Below are 10,946 nucleotides of genomic sequence, written 5' to 3'. Positions count from 1 at the left end.
ATTCTGGAAGGAAACAAAGGGGCTGGAACTTACCTCCACACACATAGAGGTTCTTCTCCAAACATGTATTGTTTATCATTCAACAGTGCTCTTCAAATAAACAGTTGCTACTCATTTCTATTGTACAACAGCCTTATTTCACACTTCATTAACAGCTTCGTTCCCTCCCTTCCTCTCTTATTCATACAGATTTTATTTATCACTGTTTTATTATGCTAACTCTTTTATTAGCTGTTTCATATTGGGGACTGCTCTTACCCTATATGGAAAGAGAGAAAACTATCTCTTTTCTTAGCTCCTTGGAAATCTGACACCTTGGTCATACTTTTCTACATTGGGTAGAAAAGGTTGGGTCATACTTTGACCCAATCTTTCCAAATCTGCTCAGTCCTTTTCACCAGATTCACCAGATTCTGTCTGTAGATCTCGCTTTCAGACCCTGCTGGCTCTTCCTGGGTCATCACCTCTATGTTCCTTCTTCTACCAGGGATCTTGTTTTTTTGTTTGTTTGTTTGTAGTTTATTTATAGGCCACCCTTTTCCCTGAGGGGACTCAGGGCGGCTTACAATCAAAAAAGGAAGGGGAGTGTAGGACAATACAAAAAAAGAAATGTGCACAAAGTAAATTAGACAATAAAACTCAACATTCACTCAGCATTCGGGAGGGGCGAAATAAGATTATCCCCAGGCCTGACGGGTTAGCCAGTTCTTGAGGGCTGTACGGAAGGCCTGGACGGTGGTGAGGGTACGAATCTCCACGGGGAGATTGTTCCATAGTGTCGGAGCCGCAACAGAGAAGGCTCTCCTCCGAGTAGTCGCCAGTCGGCACTGACTGGCGGATGGAATACGGAGGAGGCCAACTCTATGCGATCTGATGGGACGCAGGGAGGTAATTGGCAGAAGGCGGTCTCTCAAATAGCCAGATCCACTACCATGGAGCGCTTTATAGGTGGTGAGTAAGACCTTGAAGTGCACCCAGGGACCAACAGGTAGCCAGTGCAGCTCACGGAGGATCGGTGTTATGTGGGCGAACCGTGGTGCGCCCACGATCACTCGCACGGCCGCATTCTGGACTAGCTGAAGTCTTCGGATGCTCTTCAAGGGCAGCCCCATGTAGAGCACATTACAGTATTCCAGCCTAGAGATCACAAGGGCTCGAGTGACTGTTGTGAGGGCCTCCCGATTGTCTCCAACTCTGGCTTGTTTTCAGCTTGCATTCTCCCAATGACTGCAAACTTATTCCTTTATTCACACAACCCTTCTAGTCCTCACAGCAGAGCCCAATCACAACTCTCTCTCTCTCTCCATTGCCTAACAACTTTTATCTTGAAATATTTTCACCCCACATTAATTTGAGAAACTTCGAGGGGACTATATGACACTTTTCATGGAGTCAGACAAAAGCCCTAACCAATTTTATAACTCAGTTTCAACTGGTGCAGCTCATCTTACTATATAATGCAATTAATAAAACCAAGATACCTTTGATTCAAATGTAATTCCTGGTACTACAAAGTTACCTCCTCGTCTTTTCTTGGTAACACTATGGAACATATCACTCCAGACTATAATTCTGGATTATCCTGGTAACTTCTCATCTAATTATCTAACCATGCCAGGCTCTGCTTAGTTTTTCAAGCTCAGCTGCAATTTCTGAAGGTATACCTGTTTTGATAGCTGAGCTGATCCACAACATTGTCAGTTTCCTACATCCCCCATGGCAGAGGTGGGTCCTACCAGTTTGCACCTATTCGGTAGAACAAATTCGTCAAATCTACCAAACCAGTTAGAAGCGGTTCCACCAGTGGACCCGGAAAGCAGGCCACACCTACAGAAGAGGTTCCAAAAATTTTTGAAACCCACCACTGGTCCTTGGATATGATTATTCTACACTATCATGCTCATATTTATAAAACTCAGTGCCTCTGTGAAAGGTAAGGATGACTACTGCGTTTGTGATGCAATCAGAACATTGCGTGTGTTGAAGTTGTTTTAACACAAACCAAAGATGCCTTTTAAAAAACAAGTTTACATCATATTCTTATGCATGCCAATGCTGTGTGTGAGGTAATTTAAGGTGGTTCTGACAAGTGTCGTCGGCACCTTCATATCCGGTCACATGGGCAGCAAGCCATTCCCATCTGGTCACATGGGTGGCAAGCCACTCCCACAAAGGAGGCCACACCCACAGAATAGGTTCGAACAATTTTTGAAACCCACCACTGCCCCATGGCCATCTTGATTCTCAGAAGAGTCTGGCCTGGTTAGTATTGCTAGCAAAGCCCTGGTGGGAAGTAGAAAAATCCAACCTGGAAGAAGATTTTTTTCAGCTTATGTCTTCCGTATTCCTGCCAAGAAAATTAGTAATTTTCATGGAATTATGAGCTGAGCTTGACCTAGGAGTCTTTGCTTTTTATAGAAGGATTAAACTGCAACACTAAAGCTACCATCAATGCTAACTGAAATCATATTTTTAACTCTTATTAATTCAGGCTATCTTCTCAGACTGAAATGAAGTTCGCTTGTGAAATAAATGACACTTTGCTAGATTCCTCCACCCCACTCCATGACAGCAAAGTTCCATGAAAAATGTTATGATTTGACTTATGATGCCACAGCATTACTCTGAAGTATCCCTATCCCTGCCTTTGCCACTATTTCCTATTAGGCATCTTGTCATACTCTGCGCCTATCATTCATTATAGTTGATGGGTCAATAGTGGGAAACCATCACTCTCTTGCTGTTCTCTGGTGGATTTTATCTTAGGCTTTTTGCATTCAATCATGGCTAATAGCTCTTCTGGCACAAATTCAAAAAAGCAAAAAGCATAGTGGGTTTAAAAAAAACCCCTTTATTTATTTTAAAAATGAATATATTTGCATTGGCCTCAAAAATGAGGCTGTGCATAATAATGCATTCCCCCATTTCAAAAGTATTTTTTAAAGTTTAAGAGTCTCTGTTAAGAATTTAACTCCTCCCTAATAAAATAATCATTTTTTGAGATGTACATTTTTGGCAAACAACAACAAAACACCACCACCAACAACAACAACAATAATAAAAATTCTATTTGCCTGCAAGCAAGAATTGTGGGAGCACAAAATAGATAAAGTAATAGAAAATGAAGGCACTAAAGTGTCTTGGGACCTTAGAATTGAAACAGATAGGAACCTGCAATAAAATATCCCAGATGTAACAATTGTCAATAAGAAAGGCAAAAAAAATCTGGATAGTAGATATGGTAATATCTGGAGAAGGCAGGGAGAAAGAGAAAGAACTAGAAAATAAGACCTGCAGATAGAAAAAGAACGACTATAGTAAAAGAAAGCAAAGATAGTAATTGTCTTGGGTGCAATCCCAAAACAACTGGAACACCACTTGAACATCATCGGAATTGACAAAATCATCACCAATCAATTGCAAAAGGTATCTTTAACTCAAATAGCTTACGAACAGTGACAATAACACAATCAAAAAGCAATATAGTCTATCTGAGGTTCATGAGAAAGACTTGATAGGTGGACAAAAATGCCAAATCCACTTTAAACATCTGGCTACCTGTTTGATAATGACAATTTATCTTTAGCACAGAGATCAAAACAGCAATGGATCATTGTATCTTTAGAGATACAGTATAACATTCCAATATTTTAACAAAAATCATTCCAAATTTGGCAAATCTCTGTATGCCTTTATTTATTGTTGGTAATTTTTTCTCAAGATAGATTTAAGATGATAGATATATTTAAGTAATAATAAGTAATTTTCAACTGCCCTGAGCACTTTTTTAGAGTGAGATGGATGGTATATACATTTTATTAATAAATACAAATAAATATTAAATAATGGGACGAACATCCACTCTGCCGTTGAAAGTGAGATTCAGGCTTACTATATTTAGAAAGGTAAAGGCTTCCCTTCCAGTTGTGTCCAACTCTAGAGGGCGTTGCTCATCTCCATTTCTTAGCTGAGGGAGCCAGTGTTGCTCGAAGTCACTTCCGTGGTCATGTGGCTGGCATGACTATATGCCGAAGGCAGTGATGGGATTCAATTGTTTTACTACTGGTTCTATGGGCGTGGCTTGGTGGGCATGGCATGGCATGGCATGATGGACATGGTGGGGGAAGGATACTCTAAAATCTCTATTCCCACCCCACTCCAGGGGTAGGTTATTGCAAGGGATGGAGGGTCTCCTGTTTCTAATAAAAGGAGGTGCTCTCCTCTCTTCCAAAAAAGAATTCTGTTTCCACTTACAGACCTAAACCCAAATATATTTGCATACCGTTCTGGATTCAGTCTGCTTTTTCAAGTTTAAAAAAGGGATCAATTAGAAAGTAAGATGGAAGATGATTGTTTAAAAATTAGGCGGTATTGATCTAGATTGAAGTGATCTAAAGTGCAATCTGCTGTAAAGCAATGTCCCTATTCCTAAGATATGTAATGATCTCGATTCAGAAATATCTACCCTTTGTTTCTTTCCCCCACTATACGTTTAGATTAATTAAACAGACAATTTAATTTAGAAATGTTTATGATGGTTAGCACTTGTAATGTTTGTCAAGTAAAAAAAAAGGTCTTTCTAGCTTTTTTGTATAGCTCTTGGAAAGTTTGGAAAAAATTAGTAGGATTTACAAAATCAGCCAGGGATTATATGATAAGTATATCTATATAAGGGACATGGTGGCTCAGTGGCTAAGACGCTGAGCTTATCGATCAGAAAGGTCAGAAGTTCAGTGGTTCAAACCGTGTAATGGAGTGAGCCCCCGTTACTTGTCCTAGCTTCTGTCAAACCTAGCAGTTCGAAAGCATGTAAAAATGCAAGTAGAAAAATAGGTACCACCTGTCTGCCTTTAGTATTTAGTCATGCTGGCCACATGACCACAGAGATGTCTTCGGAGAGCGCTGACTCTGTCGGCTTTGAAACAGAGTTGAATTGAGCACCGCCCCCTAGAATCAGGAACGACTAGCACATATAGTATGTGCGAGAGGAACCTTTACCTTTAGTGTTCTTCAGCATTTTAACAGCCAATATGGTTAAAATATTATTATATTCCTTCTCTTCCCGCATTTAGGATGCCTAAGAATAGGACGTAACTGTGATCAAAAAAGACTCTACATTTGATAAAACCATTGGAACCATCAAACATTACTAGAATATTACTGTAAACATAAACTTGTTTTAGTAGCTTGGAAATTGCAAGCATTTTTGCAATGTCAGAATTGAAACTCCATTTACAAAAGCCATATGTCATATGCCATCAATACTTCAGTCTACTTAATAAGCATGTGTTTTCTACAGACCTGCTATAAATGTATTTATGTATGGAAGTTAAAATCACTTATATTTGTAATTGATACCCATTATAAATTGTCATAGGTTATAATAAGATCCAAAGCAAGATTAATCACAAGTAATTGCTACAGAGCTTAATGAAGCTTAATTTTTAGCACTTTGATTTACATCCCACTTTAGCACAACTCAAGGCAGAATACATTATTCCCCCTTTCCTTTTTATCTACAACAACAACCCTGTGAAGTAGGTTGGGTTGAGAGAAAGTGATAAACCCAAAGCAGTGGTGGGCTTTGTGGGACCGGCTTGCCGGCCATGTGACCAGGTGGGAGTGGCTTGCCAGCCATGTGACCGAGTGGGAGTGGCTTGCCAGCCATGTGACTGGGTGGATGTGGCCAACTTGTAAAATGTGGTGAAACTCACTTAACAATGCTCTTGCTTAGCAACCAAAATGTTGGCTCAGAAACTCTGGCATTTGAAGCCCGCAAGTCTTAAAGCTGTCAAGTTACAAGATCCTTGCACCCCTAACCCTTTAGAAAAAAAAACCCAGGAGTATTCAATCTTGACAGCTTTAAGACTTGAGGACTTCCAACTCCCAGAATCCCTCCTCTCACTCTTCATCTTGATGATGTGAGGATGGGCAGGGGGAGAGAGCTGGAACCAATTCTAAACAGCACTGTAGATTTGTGGAACCTCTTCTATAGAACTGGCAGGAACCCACCCCTGACCCTAGTCTACCAACTTGTGCCTAAGGGAGGAGCACATGTATTATCCTAGTTTCTACTCCAGGATCTTAATCACCAAACTAAATTGTCTCTCATTTTTAGGATATATGTGCATCAACCAGAGGTGGGTTCCTACCAGTTCACACCAGTTCGGTAGAACCGGTTCGTCAAATCTAACGAACCGGTTAGAAGAGGTTCCACCAGTGGAGCCGGAAAGCAGGCCACACCTACAGAAGAGGTTCCATAATTTTTTGAAATCCACCACTGGCATCAACCATAGTTCCAAACAGTTTGCATCATGCATTTAAGTACATAGCTAGAAGAAATGAGCCCTTCATTTTTCTTTAATTTGTTGCAAAGTGTAAGAACTTTGGCTAAAATGAAAGATAAATAACGTGGACGAAATTTACATTCAAGAAATTTACATTTCTTTTACGTAAATAACTTCAGAAGTAATTTGTATAGGAAGAAAGAATAGGAACTATGCAGGCAGTCCTTGACTTACAACCATTCATTTAATGAAGTTAAAACAGTGCTAGAAAAAGCGACTTACAATTGCACCATTACATGATCAAATTTTAGGCACTTGGCTATTTAGCAAGTATTTATGATGGTTGCTATGTCCCAAAGTCATTTGATCACCATTTCTGACAGTAGCCAGCAGCCTTCCAACAAGCAAAGTCAAAGTAGGTTTGCTTAAAATCCATATTATTAACAACTGCAAATGATTTGCTTATCAACCATGAAAGAAAATTGGGCTTGACTCACTTAACAACTGCCTTGCTTAATAATGGCAATCCTGGTCTTAATGATCTTAAATCAAGGACTACCTGTATCAGTGTTTTTCAACTTTGCAACTGCAAGATGTGTGGACTTCAGATTCCAGAAATCTCCAGCAGAATGCTTGCTGATAAATCCTGGGTCCAGATATCTTCAAATTGCCAAGTTTGGAAAACACGAAATTCTATGTTGTGAAATCCAAAAATGCGCCACTTTTGTTCCATGGCTCAAAACTTTTTTTCAAGAGAGAATTTCTGAAGAATGTAAGTAAATCTGCCTTTGCCTGGATGAATAATGATAAGCATCATTTGCATCGATGTCTTACCAGACCTATCAGTCAGTAAGGGAATGTTTCTAACATCCTGTCATATATACTTCCTGAAATGAACATCACTCAGATAGAATAGGCTGACATTGCCAGCTATGCCTAGTTAAATACTACTTCAATGAATTCAGCAGTTTTCAAAACGTGCATTGTATGAAATAAACTTCAGGTTGCTCTAAAACGCATTAGGGATTTGTCAATAAAATCACAAACTTACTGAACAAATTCATATAAAAGATGTAACTTGAAAAGAAAGGATCTTGGTCAGGGTACCCCTGTATTTGAAGCAGTGGGCACATCTGCATTTAAAAACATGTGAGAATCCATCCAAAATGTTTGTTATTTGCCATTCCTTAGTTTTGTCTTCTATAGATATGCACACTTTTTGACAAAACTTAAAACTTAGAACCACTTGGAGGGTGACTTTATCTATGGGGAACCCAGATCTAGCTTTACTCTAGTGTTAGCTTAAATTTCATTTATTTATTTACCTTTTTATTATGCTATTGTAAGTCTTAATAAATATATTTTCCACTACACTGGATTTGTACAATATTTGTACAATATTGATTAAAATTGTGGTATACTTGAATTCAAGTGAAGCAACCAAGAGGAGATTTGTGGAAAAGGAAAAGTGAGGTAATTGAATAGAGTGGCTAAATGCAAGCAAAATGCAGGGAGAGGAAGTATGGCTGGGCATATAAGCCATCTGTGAATGTAGCAGTTAGATTGTCAGATTAAGTAAGACGCTGGGAAGATAGACAGGTCGGTAGAGCCCAAATCATGTAGAGGAAGAGGGGAGAAGGGAGTGAGAGTCTTCAGCCTCACTCTACTAGCCCCATACAGTCTCTTCCAGATTTTCTTCAAAGCTGGAATAAGCTAACAAGATTTTGGATTGGCTGGAACACAACAAGTCTGGAAAAGTCTGGATGGGTGAACTTCTGAAGCACAATGTATTTCTGCTGAAAGTGCTGATTGGGGCTACTTATCCTCTCTCTTCTTTCTCTCCCCCCCTCCCTGTGTAGGCAGGATGAGGGGTATTTTTGTTACTCTAGAACAAAAAATATAACTCTCTTCTTGGTGAGAGAGAGAGAGAGTGAGTGAGAGAGTGAGTGAGTGAGTGAGAGAGAGAGAGAGAGAGAGAGAGAGAGAGAGAGATGATAAGCTTATGACATTCCTTGTCTGTTTTGTTCCACCACAAATCCGTGAAGCCCTTATCCGCGGAGACATAAACGTGAAGACTAATTTGCGCCGTTCGAAGCGCTAAGGAAAAAAACGCGACCCTACCGCAATGACATAATCGCGGAGGGCAAATCCGCGCATTCCCAAGCACTCAGTACCCTAAACCTAACGCTAAACCTAACCCTAAACCTAACCCTAAACCTAAACCTAACGCTAAACCTAACCCTAACCCTAACCCTAAACCTAAACCTAACCCTAAACCTAACCCTAAACCTAACCCTAAAACAAACCCCTAAATCTAATCCTAACCCTTACCTTAATTGAAATCGGCTTTCTGCCGTGGCGCTGTTTTAAAGCGCCCTTCTGTTGCCGTGCTGTTGTCGCGGCGGTGATGACATGCGGTGATGACGTCACGGCTTTCGCGCCACGATTTTATCACCGCGATTTTGACGAGTGTGGTTTTGTTGTGCCACGGTCTGTTTACAGTATTTCATGGTCTGCTGAAGACAATTGAAAATCAGCTTCAAGTTAATTCTGGTGTTTCATGTGCAGAAGTGCTTTAGTTCTGGGCTTTGCAATATACCCTAGACTTATGTGCAATAAGATGGGAATTTGGGCCAACAAATCTTCCATTAATATAACAAGTCTAAATACTGATTTCATGTTAATAACATTTTTAACAGAGACATTGTGAAATATATTTTCAATTTCCACAAGGTTAGCTGCATAAATAACCTCACCCCTCCAATCCTTAAGGGAACTGTCAAGCAAGCAAATAAGATTTTACTATGGCTGATGTAGACCGTGGCTTAAAATATGTTCCCTCGGTTGGATTCCATTAAGTATTCCTCTATTTAGTTCAATAATGTAATTAACATTGTGGGTCTCCTGGCCCTTTTTAAAGGAATTATGCACAATGACTCACTTGGGCTTTATGAGAACAAACTCTCCTGACTCAAAATGATTCAATCACTAAAATTGAATCTGGCAGCCTTTGGAGATATATCTAAAGCAGAAGAGCCAGCACTTAACCTGATTTAGGGTCATCCTCAGTGTTTCTCAACCTACACCAGAAAAGTAAAATAAAAAATAAAAAATAAATACATAAGAGAATGAGAATGTGGGATACATTATTTTAGTTATAAGTCAGAGCCTTTTCCATCATAACATCACTAATGTTTTAAAATACAAAGCAGTATTTAAAATTAAAATCCAAGTAAATAGAATAAAGTTTATGAAGTAGCAATTTGTGATGAAGTGAAATTGAAGGGGAGAGAATATATTATGAATGTATTTATTTCATATCTGTATACGTATTCTTTAACATACAAATACTAATCTGCAATTGTCTGTGTAATCCAACAGGCTAAATCCATGATCAAGAGAAACTATTAGTTTTTTTAAAAAGCATTTAAGTACAATATATGAAGAAATCTTTGTTATTTGATGAAAATGCTGTTATTTCTTTATATAGATAGGAAAATCATCATGGGAAAAATTGGTGAATCTGAGATAACACAATGGATATGATTTGTATTTAATATTGTTACACAAGCTCTTGTTTGGAGTAAAAGGTGGAGAATAATTTCTGTATAAATTAAGAAACAAATATGATTTGTGGTATAATGAAGGAAAAAAAGTTTCCAAGAATTATTTGCAAATATTCACGATCCTAACAATCACCAGAAACTGGGATGAATTGCTTTCATATTTTTTCTATCAGATGACAAGAGGGGTCCTTAGAAAAGAAAACTATACCTGTAGATCAAAAGCTTGGGAGGGAATAACATTGCATGACGCCTAAACTGAGGTCATATCTGGACCCCATAAATCAGTGGTCCCCAACCTTTTTATCGCCGCGGACCAGTCAGCCTTTGATAATTTTACCGTGGCCCGCTGAGCGCGCGCAGGGGTGGGGGGGCGTTGTTCTGCAGCGATCATGGCCCCCAGCCATTAATGTCTAAACTGCTGCAAGATATACTTAAATATTGATAAAATGTGAGGGGGTGTACTCACTTCTGTGATATCTATCCATCCATGTCTGTCTCTGTCTCTGTCTCTCTCTCTCTCACTCTCTCTCTCTCTGTGTGTATGTATGTGTGTATGCGTGTATGTGTATATATCCTCTATCTATCTATCATCTATCTATCTATTTATCTATTTATCCATCCATCCATCCATCCATCCCTCTCTATCTATCAATCACCTATCCACCATCTATCTATCTATTCTAGCTGGATGGGCAATTTGGGGAGTTGAAGTCCAAAAGTGTTAAAGTTGCTGAGATTGAGAAATGAGGACGAAACAAAAGGGAAGAGAATGAAACAAGGTCGTAGAGAGAGATTGCAAAATGAAAGGGCAACTTCTCTTTTTATTTCCTTCCACCCCCACCACCCCCACCACCCCCACCATGCCTCTCTGGCAATTGGCTGCCCAGGAGGTGGGGAGGGGAAGATGTTTCACAGACAGCTGCCACCCGCCCATCTCTCTCTCTCTCTCTCTCTCTCTCTCTCTCCGCCTCCCCATCTGACCTCGGCTGCTCCACGGCGGAGATCCCAGAAGGCAAGCAAAAAAAAAAAAGGGCTCAGGAGTGGGGGAAGAAAACAAACCCCATCACGTTCCTATCTGTGAAAGCTCCCCGCT

This window comes from Thamnophis elegans, chromosome 11 (assembly GCF_009769535.1).
Source record: "Thamnophis elegans isolate rThaEle1 chromosome 11, rThaEle1.pri, whole genome shotgun sequence".
Lineage (NCBI taxonomy): Eukaryota > Metazoa > Chordata > Lepidosauria > Squamata > Colubridae > Thamnophis > Thamnophis elegans.
The sequence above is the reverse complement of the archived record's forward strand: the minus strand, read 5'-3'. Positions refer to the sequence as shown.